The following is a 14,918-nucleotide window of genomic DNA, read 5'->3' on the forward strand; positions in this document are numbered from 1 at the left end:
CCATTGGAAACAGCCGGTAACACTGTTCCAACCTCAGAATCATCTAGTACCTAACTACATTGGTAGTACTTGGTTTAAGACTCAGATTTCCTCCTCGGACTTTGATTTTATTTTTTTGTCTTTTGTCTTTAGAGGGCCGCACCTGCAGCATATGGAGGTTCCCAGGCTAGGGGTCTAATCAGAGCTACAGCTGCCAGCCTACACCACAGCCACAGAAACGCCAGATCTGAGCCGTGTCTGTGACCTATAGCTCACAGCAATGCTGCATCCTTAACCCACTGAGCAAGGCCAGGGATCGAACCTGCAACCTCATGGTTCCTAGTCCGATTGTTTCTGCTGCGCCACAACGGGAACTCCCCTCCTTGGACTTTGAAGTGCCGCCTCTTTCTGATACCTGGCTGGGTAGCTGACCCTTTACTGTGCCTCTGCCTTCAGAGGCTTCCTCTGGGAGTACAGGTGGATGACCCTGTTCCCAAGATGTGATGCGGCCACTGGCTTCCCATATGAAGACTGACATGCACCTCTTACTTCCTTGGGGGATCTGACACACCCTGAACCATTTCTGTGAAGTCCTGTCAGACTGAGGAATAAGAACCCAAATTATTTGATACATTTACCAATGATTTATTTAGCTTTTTTTTTTTTTTTAGGGCCACACCCATGGCATATGGAAGTTCCCAGGCTAGGGGTCCAATCAGAGCTGTAGCTGCCAGCCTACACCACAGCCACAGCAACGTGATATCCGAACCACGTCTGCGACTTACACCACAGCTTATGGCAATGCCTGATCCTTAACCTACTCAGTGAGGCCAGGGGTCAAACCCACATCCTCATGGATGCTAGTTGGGTTTGTTACCACTGAGCCACAACAGGAACTCCTCCCTATTATTTATAAACAGGCAAAGCCCATAGCAGTAACAGAGATCTCCCAAGCCTCAGGAGATTGAAACAGAGGAAAAAAAAAAAAAAAAAAGATTGCTCATGAGCTGGGTGGGGCGCTCTACTCTCAGTTTTGTTTCACTTATCTTGTGACTCGACCAATCAGCATGATACCACAGGATTCCCTATGGCTGAGAAAGTGTAGGATGAGGCTCTTCACTCCAGCAATGACACATCCCCACACCTCATTGGCTAGAATTGCCCCATACAAGTACAGAGTGTAGGGAAGTGTAACTCACCCATATTCCAAAAGCAGAGCAGAGCTGAATTTGGATGAACTTTGTGGGTCTCCATCTCAGCATTCTTTGTTTATAAATAACATTATATATTCACAATAGTACATTTTATACATTGCCTAGGAATTATTCAGAATGTCTGTGAACTAAATATTTCCCATAACATATCTGTGCCCCAAATATATACACAGTTATATACTATTGACCATTTGATCGAGCAGATGCTATAAATGGCTTTGGTAATTGGTGCTGGATTTGCACTGATCCAGTTAACATGCTATAAATCTGCAATCTATTGCATCAGTTCTGATCATGAGTAAATCTGTGAGGTTGAGTAGCTTCCATTGGGAACAGGCAGCAGTTAGCTGAGACCTGAGCCTGAGCCAGTTCTTGGTTGCACTTAGCATTAATCCCCAGGGACACTATTATGTGATATAAAGCTAAGTGCAAAGTTCAAGTTGAAAAGGGACACACTGAATTAGGGTTCCTATTATTATTGTAACTTGGCTGAGTTGGGGCTTATCCTCAAATTTGGGGCATTTAGCTGGTCATTTGGAACCAAAGGGGAAGCAGGGTCAATGACTCTCTGGTATTTGTTCTTGTCCCTTGGTTGCATTTGGATTGTGTTCTAATGAAATGCACCATTCTTTGCCCTAGTCTGGCTTCAGGAATCTCAGGATGTTGTGAGGCCATGAATTGAGTTCCTTGACCATCCTTATTTTTATCGGAGTGAGGAGGTGGTAGTTTATGAACAGAACAGTTTTCTAGACTTTTCATGTAAGGAGGCCCATGGCGATGAGATGACCTCTGGCCATCCAGAGAATGGGGTGAGCTTTTTTTTTTTTAACTCCTGTCCCCGAATCCACAATGTGAAATTTGCAAATTGGAGAGAATCTTGCTGGCAAATGGAAGTTTTGCTCTTCTAATTTTTTATAACTTTTGGGGTATAAGAAAGGTCATCCAATTTTTCAGATTCATCCATCTAAACTTTTTTGGTCCATCTGTTTTTGTCCTGGCACGCACAGTGGTAAATTCTTCATTGCACGGCTGCTTCACTGCTCTTCCAGAACAGAGAAAAGAGAGCACTCAGAATTATTATTAATTTCTAAATAAAATGGGCCAGGTCTTATGCTCTCCTAAAAATGGAAACAGTTTTTTTTTTTTTTTTTTTTTTCACCAACCATACAGGGGGTAAAGATTTTAGTGTCGTTTGTGGGAGAGTGGCTGTCAAACTCTTGGTAGGGAAAGGCAATTAACTGTTTGTGAAGCTGGCAGTGGGGACTTGGAGAAGGGGGAGGAGTGGGAGAAGAGAGGGTCAGGTTCCGATCCCCTTCGGCAGTCCATGTGGCTCTTTCCTGGCAGAGCGCCCCTCGATGTCAAAGCGAGCTGCATGCGCCAGGAATGAGGCAGAGGGAGGAGAACGAGATACCGAGATACCGGGTCTGAGCAGTGGCATTTTTCCTTCTTTTCCTTTTCTCCCTTTGTGTTTTTGACGATGACGGTTTTCAGAATAAAGGAACTTTGCTTCCTGCACAGGCTAAATCTTATCCCATTATTGTGAAATGCTGCCTTAATCCCCAGGGACAATATTTTGAGATAGAAAGCTAAGTGCGAAGTTGAAGTTGAAAAGGGACACAGCGAACTAGGGTTCCTTTTGTTGGTGTAACTTGGCTGAGTTGATTTGGTAAGTTTAGCTGGTCATTGGGAACCAGAGGGGAAGCAAGGTCAGTGACTCTCTAGGTATTTGTTCTTATCTCTGCCATCAACCTGCTCCGCATCCTTGGGTGAAACTGTTCAGATCCATGTCTTCATTTACAAAGTGAGTGTGGGTAACGGTTCAAGAGGAGCCAGAAAAATGCAATGCTTAATCAAGCCTTTACAATGCTTTGGTGGGGTGGTATACGTTGTACTGTGCCTAATAAATGATTTTTAATCAAGAAGATGCTTATGAAAGGGCTGAGGAAATATGGTAATTAGCACTATGGGACCAGACATAATTAAGTACAAACGGAGCCTCAAGGTCATCTGTCCTAACATTTGCTTCATGGCAGGAACAGTTCCAACCATCTGATTGAGTCCTTTCATTTGACTCCCCTGATCGTACTCACTTGCCAGTGGGACGAGGAATGTATGTGTTTGAGATTTAATATTGCACTATATTGTGCTAGTTATAGCTATATTTTTAGGGTCTTACCCTGTGCCAGGCATTGTGCTAAATGCTCTGTAGGTTATTAACTCATTTAATTGTCATAAGAGCTTTTGGAATAGAGCTTAAAAATAAATATGTTGTTTACTGACCTCATAACAAATAATGGTTATTTTTTAAAAATTAAAATAATTTCAAACTTACAGAAAAATTGTAAGACTAGTACAAAGAATTTTCCTTGAACCATTTGAGAGCAAGATGCTGCTGACGTGTGGCTCCATCACCCCGAATGCCATCTATGTTATTAGACTTCCATTAGCATGTGTGGTACATTCCAGCCATGGAACTCAGATCCCACACAGTGAAGGGACTCAATCCAGGACCATGTGTTGCCTTTAATGGTTATGTCTTTATAGATTCCTTCAGTCCTGAAATTGGTTTTCTTGAGTTTGGTGGTCTTGACACTTGTGGAGATTATAGGCCACTTATTTTGTAGAATATATCGATTCATCTGTGTTAGTCTGATGACTGCTCATGATTAGATTCAGGTTACAATCTTTTTGGCAAGGGATATCACAGAATTGATGCTATGTTCTCATTGCATCCTATCAGATAAAACACAATTTTATTGCTGGTGATGGTAATCTGGCTACCTTGATTAGGTCATTCCTTATAAGATGCACCAGCCCTGGAATCAGTCATTTCTGCAAGGAGCCCTGGGTTATTTTGGTGGAGAATAGTATTTAGCAATTAGGATCTGGGTGCTAGGTGTGCTCATTACTGTTGGGGTGTTGCTACTTTCATACCCTCTAGGGAGAATAGTCATATATGTACACACACATCCACTAGATTTATTTCTATAAATATCTGTCTATACTGAAAATCTTGACTTCCCATCAGCACTTAAAGGTCGAATCCAGAGGTACCCATTGTGGTTCAGTGGATGTCATCTGACTGGTATCCATGAGGTTGCAAGTTTGATCCCTGGCCTCACTCACTGGGTTCCGGATCCAGCGTTGCTGTGAGCTATGGTGTAGCTGCAGAGGTGGCTTGGATCGTGCATTGCTGTGGCTGTGGTGTAGGCTGGCAGCTGTAGCTTTGATTCGATCCCCTGGCCTGGGAACCTCCGTATGCCATGAAAAAAAAATTTAAATCCAGAAACACAAAGTTTATTATAGTTTTCCTCCTGGCTCCCATTATCACCTGTATGTTTACGTATTTGTCCAATCTCCCTTGTATTGCAACAAGTCTTGCCAATCACCATTTCCTCCTTTGCCATCTAACATATCTCCCAGTACCACTGCCATCTAGGGCCCTTGTGCCCAGTCACTGTGTTCTCTTCCTTTCTGTAGGAAAGGCTCCAACACTCTGGACACTACCCTCCAGCCCCCAAATTCCTACTTTACTCTTTTCAATCTAATGCCTTTTAATGTGAATTACTCATAAAGGGAGAGAGGGAGAGAAGGAAGAAAAGATTGCTAATTTTTTATTTATTGCTGATGCTGATAGAACTTGTTACTTGTAACTCTTTCTTTGATTTCCACTGAAATGTGTAAGAAGTCATATTCCCTGCTTAGCATGTCTATGTTAGTAAGGACATGTCTATGTAAGCAGACAGCTCTAAATAGGATGCTTGTCAATATGCAACACTGGTTTAGATAAGATAGAATTTTTTTTCGGCCAAGTTATTTATTTACTTTGTAAACTAAAGCTTACTAAGCATTTATATGTTAGTAGCAAAGTGTAATATTATATATATAATATATATTTTTATATAGTATTACACTTTGTATAATATATATATACTTTGTGTATATATATATAAAACTTTGTTTAATATTGTGTGTGTATATATGTGTATATACACATATACATTTTTTTTGTGCACACATATATATTACGCTTTGCTTAATATCCCTGTAGGAAAGAAGAGGCAACAGAAGCATGGAGAGGTTAAGTAACTAGTACAAGGTCACTCAGCTAGTAAGTAAACAAGTTGGGATTAATAGGCAGTCTGGCTTCAAAACTCATCTTTGTAACAACTACCGATAGCTGTAGCTGTGGTAGTCTTGATAACTCTAGCTACTTAGGCCAGTTCAGACACAAATGTAATCTACCTTAAAGACCACAATTATTCTTAAGGTTTTGCTCACATTACTTTCTATAAATTAAGGTTCATTTTGGCTCAGTAATGCTAATCTCACTTAAACTGATACCTTGAAAAAAGCGACAAACATATTCATCAAATGTTAATTTTGCACAGTAGCTACGTTTTACATAATTTACCCTGACAAAACTGTGGACTGTCAGTTTTCCGTGTCAAATAGCATTTTTTTGTGATTCATCAAACCGTAGTTATGAGATGCAGAATCATATAGTAACAGGAACCCAAACTGGAAAGCGGGTGGTGCAGTTCAGAGGAGGCCAAAACCAGGAAAAAAAACCTCTATATTTAGGAAGCAAAAGCAGAATATTTTTGGAGTAATTTTAATTACAGATGCCCATGGACTCCAAACATATTGCTGCAAATGTTTATGCATGATTTTTATGTAAAAGGACTTCATAGATGAAGACATCAAGTGCCTGTATGCTTATTGCAACATAACCAAATCATTCTATAGAACACTTTCCTAACACAAAGGGCTTTAAATTTTTTGAAACTATCAACTCTGCCTTGATAGTCTGCTGATGTAGATGCTAGTCTTGGTGTTTCCATCAAGGAGAATCTGCTCAGATTTTCTGTGCTTGTTTCCAACCTATAAGATGGAAGCAATAGTATCAGCTTACAGGTTTTGTTTTTTTCCTTTGGACACAGCTTGCAGCAGCTTGTGGGATCTTGGTTCCCAGACCAGTAATTGAACCCAGGTGGCAGTGGTGAAAACGCTGAGTCCTAACCACTAGACCACCAGGGAACTCAGTTTTTGCTAGCTTGTGTTACTAACTTAAGTAGGATTTATGAGGGATGTGAAGGAGCTTAGAGATCATCTAGTCTAATGGTTTTCCATCAGCGTTTTGAAAGCAGTAGTAGTTCTCTTTTGTCTAAAGAATCCATGCTTTCTTATATAAGTTATCGCTGAAAGGTTAGAATCTATTCTGCTAATAACATGCTCAGGTCCAGGGCCTGAGGTCTGACCTGTTGGCCTCACCTTCCCTTTGGCAACCCCTCAGGCCTGCACAGCATAGCTGGGGCCACTGAGCTCATCCACTTACCCCCATTTCACAATTGAGAAAACCAGGACCCAGAGGTGAAGTCACTTAACAGAAGTCTGACAGAGAACTTGGACTGGAGCTGAGATCCAATCCCCAGTCTTTTGATTCCCACTCAAGTACTCCTTCTGTTAAACTCAGTTTTAGTATTATTCTACATTTTTAACTCTCTTCTTTACAATGGATCATAATTCTCTGAAATTTAATTATTATCTCTGGCTAGTTGATATCATAGTTTTTATCTACCATTCTTGTCTGTCTTGAGGTCCATATCCATTTTTATCATAAGAATGCCAATCCTTGGTTGAATCATTAACCCTTGAAACAATACAACAGAGCTTTATAGTTATAGTTGCTCAATACCTAACTAGTCTTTCCACTTCAAAACACTATTCTTATTCTGTTCTCTATTACACATATTTGGGGGTGATATTTAATGTCTCCTTTTTTTTTCACCTTTTTTCTCCATTCATTTGCAGAATCTAAGTCACCCTAAATTATTTCATTTGAACAAATTGGATTTTGTGCTTTTTTTTTTTTCCTAACAACAAACTAATATCCGAACGTCAGCTCCATGCTGTTCTTACATCACACCCTGAGAATACATGTGCGTCAAATCTGAGATTTAGACAGTCCCCCCCACCCACTTCTCTCCCTTCTACCTTCAATACTCTCCCAAATGAGGGAGAAAGTGAGGTGCCAACGATAGAGCCAAGTTCAGCCGGACCATGAAATCCTTCTCTCGAGTCTCTTCTTTCCTGATTTTACTCATTCAGTTATTTGTGGGTTTTGGTTAGAATAGTTCTCCAACCATTCCCTTGTGTTAGATTCTTCGTCAGTCTCTTTCACTCCTTATTATTCCAGCGAATCAAAAACCAAGCGCTGGAGTTCCCATTGTGGTACATCAGAAATGAACCTGATTAGTATCCAGGAGGTTGAGGGTTCAATCCCTGGCCTTGCTCAGGGGGTAGGCGATCCAGCATTGCCGTGAGCTATTGTGTAGGTCACAGATGTGGCTTGGATCCTGAGTTGCTGTGGCTGTGGTGCAGGCTGTGCCCCCTAGCTTAGGAACCTCCATATGCCATGGGTATGGCCCTCAAAAGCAAAATAATAGTAATAATAATAATAATAAAAAATAAATAAAGATAAAAAACAAGTGCTGTCCTGAGTGCTTCAATCCCTCTGTGATGCGCCCCTGCCCCAATTCCAATAGGAGCACCTGGGCCTTCCATTTGCCTCCTTCCCTCCATCCCTCTGTCCCTTAACCAGACTATCAAGTCTCCCTTTCTTCTTACCAAGGACATTTTCTTTTCATCCTCACCTCAAGAGGGATGTTCTCATGTATTTTCCACCATGCTTTGTCCAGAAACATTGGTTTGTACATCTACCACCAGGATTTTTTCTGGTCTTTAATAAAACAATCTCGAATCAGTCTGTGGGAAGCCTTAGTCTGTAGGAAGCTTTAGTAATCCAGTTCTCCTGGCCCCCCAAATGATATCGTTGTAATCTTGACTTTGCCCAAGAGTTTCTGCAGACTCGCTAGGAGATAATATGATTTTTTACTTTGTCATTTGTCCTTTTGAGTCTTAAATTTTTTTTTTTATATTTGTGGATGTTAAAATAAATAGCCCTGTGAATTTTTTTGTATTTTGTATAAGGATATAGATACAGGCATCATTCACAGTGTTTTGGCATGAACTTATAAATTATGCGAGTGATCATGGTTCTTTCCATGGTTGCCAGGAAGCTCAGAGCAAAATTGGTGGTTAATTTTCTTTTTTTTTTTTTTTAGAGCCACACCCACGGCATATAGAGGTTCCCAGGCTAGGGGTCAAATTGGAGCTATAGCCACTGGCCTACGCCACAGCCACAGCAACACAGGATCTGAACTGTGTCTGTGACCTGCACCACAGCTCACAGCAACGCCAGATACTTAACCCACTGAGCGAGGCCAGGGAACAAACCCGCAACCTCATGGTTCCTAGTCAGATTCGTTTCCGCTGTGCCATGGTGGCAACTCCCCAAAATTGGAGGTTAATCTTCAGAAAATGTTTAGAACTTCACAGCATTTGCTGCTTTTTTCATCCTTGCCTTGGGGTTTTATGTTTATTTTTTCTTCTCTCTGCTCTGTATTTTTGTTTAATCTCACTATATTGTAAGTAATTGTTTTGTGTTGATAAACTGCATTAATTCGCTTTTGGAAAACAAAACATGATTGCTTATTAAGCTATAGATTTAAGTAGTTAGCTAAATGTAAAGCAAGTCTGATTCTTAACATTTTGTGGGGCTTCAACATAAGAACAGTACTCTAGTGTGCACTTATGTTGGGCAAAGAGACAAAAAGACATTATAAATGCAAAATAATATTTATTTGAAAAGATTTTAGAGAATTTTTGGAGAAAGTATCAGAAGGCTGATTGTTTCTTTTTCTTTTTTTTTTTTTTTTTGTCTTTTTGCTATTTCTTGGGCTGCTCCTGTGGCATGTGGAGGTTCCCAGGCTAGGGGTGGAATCGGAGCTGTAGCCACCGGCCTACGCCAGAGCCGCAGCAACACGGGATCGTTAACCCACTGAGCAAGGGCAGGGACCGAACCCGCAACCTCATGGTTCCTAGTCGGATTCGTTAACCACTGCGCCACGACGGGAACTCCCTGATTGTTTCTATTTGATAGCTCAAGTTTTTATATTTTTTCTTTCAAAATTTGCTTTAAATAATACTTTTCCTCAGGGGGAACTAGTTGTATAACTTATAAAGTTGTATTTAATGATAAATACTTAAATTTGCTTTTGAATTTGGCTTATGTGTGTGTTATCTCAGCTCTACTTACCAGAGGTAAATCTATGCTGCTATGAAGTCAAGCTTGCTGTCTCCCGATGTCAAGGAAATTGCAGCTGGAAAAGTATATGTGTTCTGTTGAAAATGACAAATAATGTCTCACTGAAAAAAAGCTGTGGGTGAGCAGAGATTTTAGGAGGCAACCAGGAAACCTGAGAGTGAGAAAAGAAATACCACTTAGGGAGTTCCCGTCATGGCTCAGTTGTAACAAACCTGACCAGTATCCATGAAGATGCGAGTTTGATCCCTGGTCTCCCTCAATGGGTTAAGGATCTTGCGTTGCTATGAGTTGTGGTTTATGTCGTAGATGAGGCTTGGATGCCATATTGCTGTGGCTGTGGCTGTGGCCAGCAGCTACAGCTCCCATTTGAATCCCTAGCCTAGGAACTTCCATATGCCTTGGGTTCGGCCCTAAAAGGACCAAAATAGAAAAAAAGAAAAAGAAAGAAAAAAAAAAAGGAAGAAATTCCACTTAATTAACAAGCATTTACAGAGAATGCATGGTGTGTAAGGAGTTTCTTGCTACAAGAAACTTGTTTCTTGTGACTTACAGCAAGTAAGTTATATTCAGTGATAGCTCTAAGAGGATTTGCATGCCCAAGAGCAATTGGAAATAATGACTTTAATTATTCAGTAAATGATAGGCATTAAAAAATCTAACCTTATCCAGCGAAAAGTGTTCTGAGCCAGAAAAGATTTATCAACATCCCATGAGCTCTGCTATCAGACTGCATGGGTCAGATATTGGGTCTTGGACGTATGCTGCCTAGAGAACCCTGCCAAAATATCATTTTTGAACTTTCTGGGCTTCTTAAGGGCTGTGGAAAATGTTTCAGCTAAAATGTGAGCAAGGGATCATGATGGTGATGATGATGGGGAGGGTGAAGCAGCCACTGTTTACACAGCCCTGCTCTGTGCCAAACCCTGTGCTAAGCACTTCTCATTTTTATCTCATGTAATCCTAACCTCAGCCTTAGGAGGTACATGCTATTCTTTTCACTTTTACTGGTGAGGAAATAAAAGCTGAGGAAGTTTATTAGACAGGTGAGGCTAACAGTTAATACCGCAACATCTGTGTTGTCTAACACAATCAAAGTTTATTTCTCTCTCGATGGAATGAGGGCCCAGGAGAGGACCTTTCTGCTCCCTGGAGCCATTTGAGCACAGGCTCTTTTCATCTGGTGCTTCTCCCATCCTTAGGGTCCCAGGGTTCGCCCCTGGATCCTCGGCACTTGCACTTCTGTTGTTCTCTAATTGCTCTCCTATTGCCCTTCATTCAGCTTTCCTTTTTTGCTCCGAAATAAATACATAGGAATGAGATTGGGGCCTCTTAATGTTTGAGAGCTCAGTCCTTGTTATCTTCTTTATCTTTATTCCCTTAGGAATCTCATTAAGTCCCATGGCTGTAAGTATAAACAGGCTTCAATTTCCAGTTTAGATTTCTCACCTTGTCTCCTGACTTAAATATCTGGCTTAGATGTATATTTCCATTGTCTGGTAGATCCAAAACTCAACCCAAATTGCCTTCCTGATCTTACACAAAGCTGTCGACCCTCTGCCTTCCCCTTATCAGCAGATGGCAGTTTTATCCTTCTGGTGGCTCAGACCAAAAATCTTGGAGACATACTTGCATTCTCTTTTTCTTCTCACGCTCCACAGCTAATCTGTCAAAATCTCATTGACTTTCTCTTGGAAGTACATGTAAGATATATTGAAATGGTATAGTCTGTTTTTGGGGTTACTGCAGTGGGCTTCTATGTGGTTTCCTATTTTTCCTTTTCCCTGTTCTCAGCACCCCCCAGAATGTTCAAGCCTCTTCTCTGCTGAGTGCAATGCTCCCTGTTGCACTCAGAATGAGAGTTGAAGTTCTTACAGTGGCCCCGAGGCCATGTGGGGCCTGCTCTACTCCACTGCACCCTGACTATCTCTCTTAACTCATCCTTTCTCCTCATGTCTTCTCTCATTCCACTTTAGCCATATGGCTCCCCTGCTATTTGTTCCAAGATCAGGATGGACACAGTCTTAGCTTAGGGTCTTCTCACTGGCTGTTCCCTCTGTCCTCAGACATATACCTGGGTAACTCTCTGATGACCTTCAAGTCTTTGCTGAAGTTTCATCTTTTCAATGAAGCCTACTCAGACCATTTTGTGGAAAATTGTCTTCTTCCTGTCTTAACTCTCCCAGCTCTACTGTTTTCCATAATACCTACCATTTTCCAATATTATATATTAGCATATAATATACCTTTATATATATTTAATTTTTTGTTACCTATCTCTTACCACTAGAATATAAACACTATAAGGGCAAGAAAGTTCTTTTTTTCCTTCACTGATGTGTCTTAAGCAGTGAAAATGAGACTGGCCCATAGGAGATGCCCAGTAAACATTTGTTAAATGATTTATTATATGGAGGTTAATTATTTATATTTAATACATAAATGAATGAAATCCATCCTAAAATTTATGTGACATTCATACTTTCAGCAGGTGTTTTACTCTGACTGTGGTGGGACGTCTGCCCCCTTTAATGTGATGGACTTGATAATTTGGACCAATACTCATACTGTCATTGACTAAAGAAACTTTATAAAATATTTAAAAATCTTTCAAAAAGCATCTAAGAACTGACAAGATAGTAAAGAATCACATGGCCAGGATGTGGGAAAAGACAGAAATCCAGGCATTTGGGATCACTTTTGCTTTGTGGGGAGTATTTGCTAATCCAGAATGGGTGGCTGAGAGGCTGAGCAGTGCTTGTAGTAGCCTCACAGTCAGGGAGGATCAGAACTGGAGTCCAGGAGTTCCCATTGTGGCTCAGTGGTTAACAAATCCGACTAGGAACTGTGAGGTTGCGGGTTCGATCCCTGTCCTTTCTCAGTGGATTAAGGATCTGGCGTTGCCGTGAGCTGTGGTGTAGGCTGCAGATGCGGCTCAGATCCTGAGTTGCTGTGGCTCTGGCGTAGGCCGGCGGCCACAGCTCCAATGAGACCCCTAGCCTGAGAACCTCCATATGCTGCAGGAGCGGCCTAAGAAATGGCAAAAAGACAAAAAAAAAAAAAAGAAAAAAGAAAATGGAGTCCAGTGTTACCAAGAATGAGAGGTTCGGGGAGCATTCAAATTGTGGATGAAGCACCAAGAGGCTGCATACCAGGAGTGAGCATTGAACCAGACTTAAACCATATCTTGCATGGAGTTCAGATAAGCTTTAAGTTGTCTGAGGCCCCAAAACTTCAAACTCTGAAGTTTGACCAAGTGGTTTCTAGATTGCCAGCACCCCTTGAGCTCCTGGCAGAAAGCAAATGAAAGTCTTTTGGAAGAAGACAAAGATCATCCCCAGCTTCAAGTTATTACTCTATGTTGTTTTTTTTTTTTCCCAACTATGATGTTCATTACACTACCAAAGATAACTAGGCATACAGGGAGATGAGAAAACATGAATGAGAACCAGTATAAACAACAGACCACAGAGACAGATCCATGGGACATCTGGATAGTGTAATTATCAGAGCAGGCTGACATAAACCATGTTTATTATGCTTATAGAAAGATAAGTCTCAGTCTTAAACATTTCATTAGGAAACTGAAAATTATAAAAAGTGATACTGCAAATTTGAAAGAGTGAACTAGAAACTGTAGAATTGAAAAATATGGTCATCAGTTTGGAAGTGTTTTTTTCTCTCTAGTATTCTCTAATAATGAAATATTTCTTGTTGAAATAATAGTGTTGGTGAATGTTCCCATTTTATTTTCACTTTTCTCTGGCCATGCTTTCATCTAACCTTGAATTTTTCCTGATGGCTTTATGGGTTTATCTAGTTTAAGGTGAAATATAAAATAATTGTTAAATATGATCATATTTTTATTCTCAACATTATATTTTCATTCTCCATGTTCCTTTGTGACAATTAAGTGAAAGTTATCATGCTTAGAATATGTTGTGTTTTGGTTTTGGTTTTAGAAGTGTTTTGCAGTTACTTCTTTAATGTCCTTTTATTTCTTTATTGCAATATTTCTTGCGAGAGAACCAAATATAAACATACTTCATGACTCCTAGACATAGCATTTTTAGAGCAAGGTTTTCTTACATCTTCTTACATTTCTCTTTGGTAATTGGTAATGTAGTCAGCTATGAGAATTTCAAGAATAGCAGGATTTTAGAGTGAGGATAGGAGCCAAAGCCAGAACTCTCAGCCCCTTATTCCTGATTTTAGAGAATCCTGCGACTTTGGGATTGCTGTGCATTCCAGACTATTCTAATTATTGATATCAGGCTCACAGCTGACCCATATTACTGATATCTGAAGGCTCAACAGAACAATTATCTTCTCTTTTGAAGGCATTTGTTTAACTGTGGTGTTGGTTATTACATTTTCAGAGCATTTTCTAACCCTTAGACTGCATATTTGAAAGACACTGTACTGAGAGAAGACACACCAGATGGCATAAAGGGGGAAAAAGCCAATCTAATCTAAAATGTGGTAATAAATGAATTTTTATTTAATTAGTATGCTAATGATTAATAGGAGAGTCAATACAACTGACACTGAAGATATACTAGACATGTATTATAATAAACACTCTGATTTGTGCAGCTATAGTTTTTCAGATAGACACATCCCTGCTCGTGTGTTATGGGAATTGGGAGCAGAGGAAGAACAGTACCTATTGTCAGTGGGCACAACTCTGGATGGTTGCTTTATTTGAGCAGTTCCTGTCTTACTCCCTGAGGAGCAGCAATGTAGTAGCCAAGTGCTTTGATGGATTTGATATAAAAGTAGGCATTTCCAGGTAGAGCCAATGATTGAGCCAGGTGAGTGGCCCCTTTGTGGTTGCACATGTTTTCTGTATGTTGGAAGATCAAAGTCCCAATCGGTAGCTGAGCCTTGAGAGCAGGGTTCATGCTCCCAGGAGGCAGGGACTGGAAACAAACTAAATCAGAGTTTTAGGAGTCCAGATGAGTGGGTGGGGTTCAGGTGTGGGTGCTGGCCTTTGGTGGGCAGATAGGTAGAGGGCACCTAATCAATCAAGGAGATAGAAGCACAGTCACATAGATGGGAAATATGCAACTGGGGCTTCCAAGAGGAGCTTCTACCAGAGGTCACCAAGCTGGGAACATTCATCCTAGGAAGCATACCCAGTGACTCATTGGGGCAAAGAAGAGACATGCTAGTGCTGCCATTTATATATGTTTCGTCTTGATCTTTAAAAAAAGTACCCTTATATATGCCTTGTGATGTACATAATATAGTGCTATAACACATGTATATATACAATGTAACACATATGTAGGTACAGGTATGGGATACATGTTCAGTAATCTTTTTTGCTTTCTCTTTGCATTCTTTTTTAAAACTGAAGTATAGTTGATTTATAATATTATGCTAGTTTCAGGTATACAGCAAAGCAATTCAGATACATATATATTTCAGATTATTCTACATTATAGGTTGTTACAAGATATTGAATATAGTTCCCTGTGCTATGCAGTAAGTCCTTGGTGCTTATCTATTTTCTGTATAGTAGTTTGTATCTGTGAATCCTACACTTCTAATTT

At 40.4% G+C, this 14,918-nt stretch overlaps 1 long non-coding RNA gene across 5 annotated transcripts in view; it reads left to right on the top strand.

The window, feature by feature from the left end:
* The window catches only part of LOC110260285, a 492,008-nt gene that overhangs the window by 49,299 nt on the left and 427,791 nt on the right, over nt 1-14,918 (top strand). The gene's annotated exons all lie outside the window — the stretch shown is intronic.

Source organism: Sus scrofa, chromosome 4, assembly GCF_000003025.6.
Source record: "Sus scrofa isolate TJ Tabasco breed Duroc chromosome 4, Sscrofa11.1, whole genome shotgun sequence".
Taxonomy (NCBI): domain Eukaryota; kingdom Metazoa; phylum Chordata; class Mammalia; order Artiodactyla; family Suidae; genus Sus; species Sus scrofa.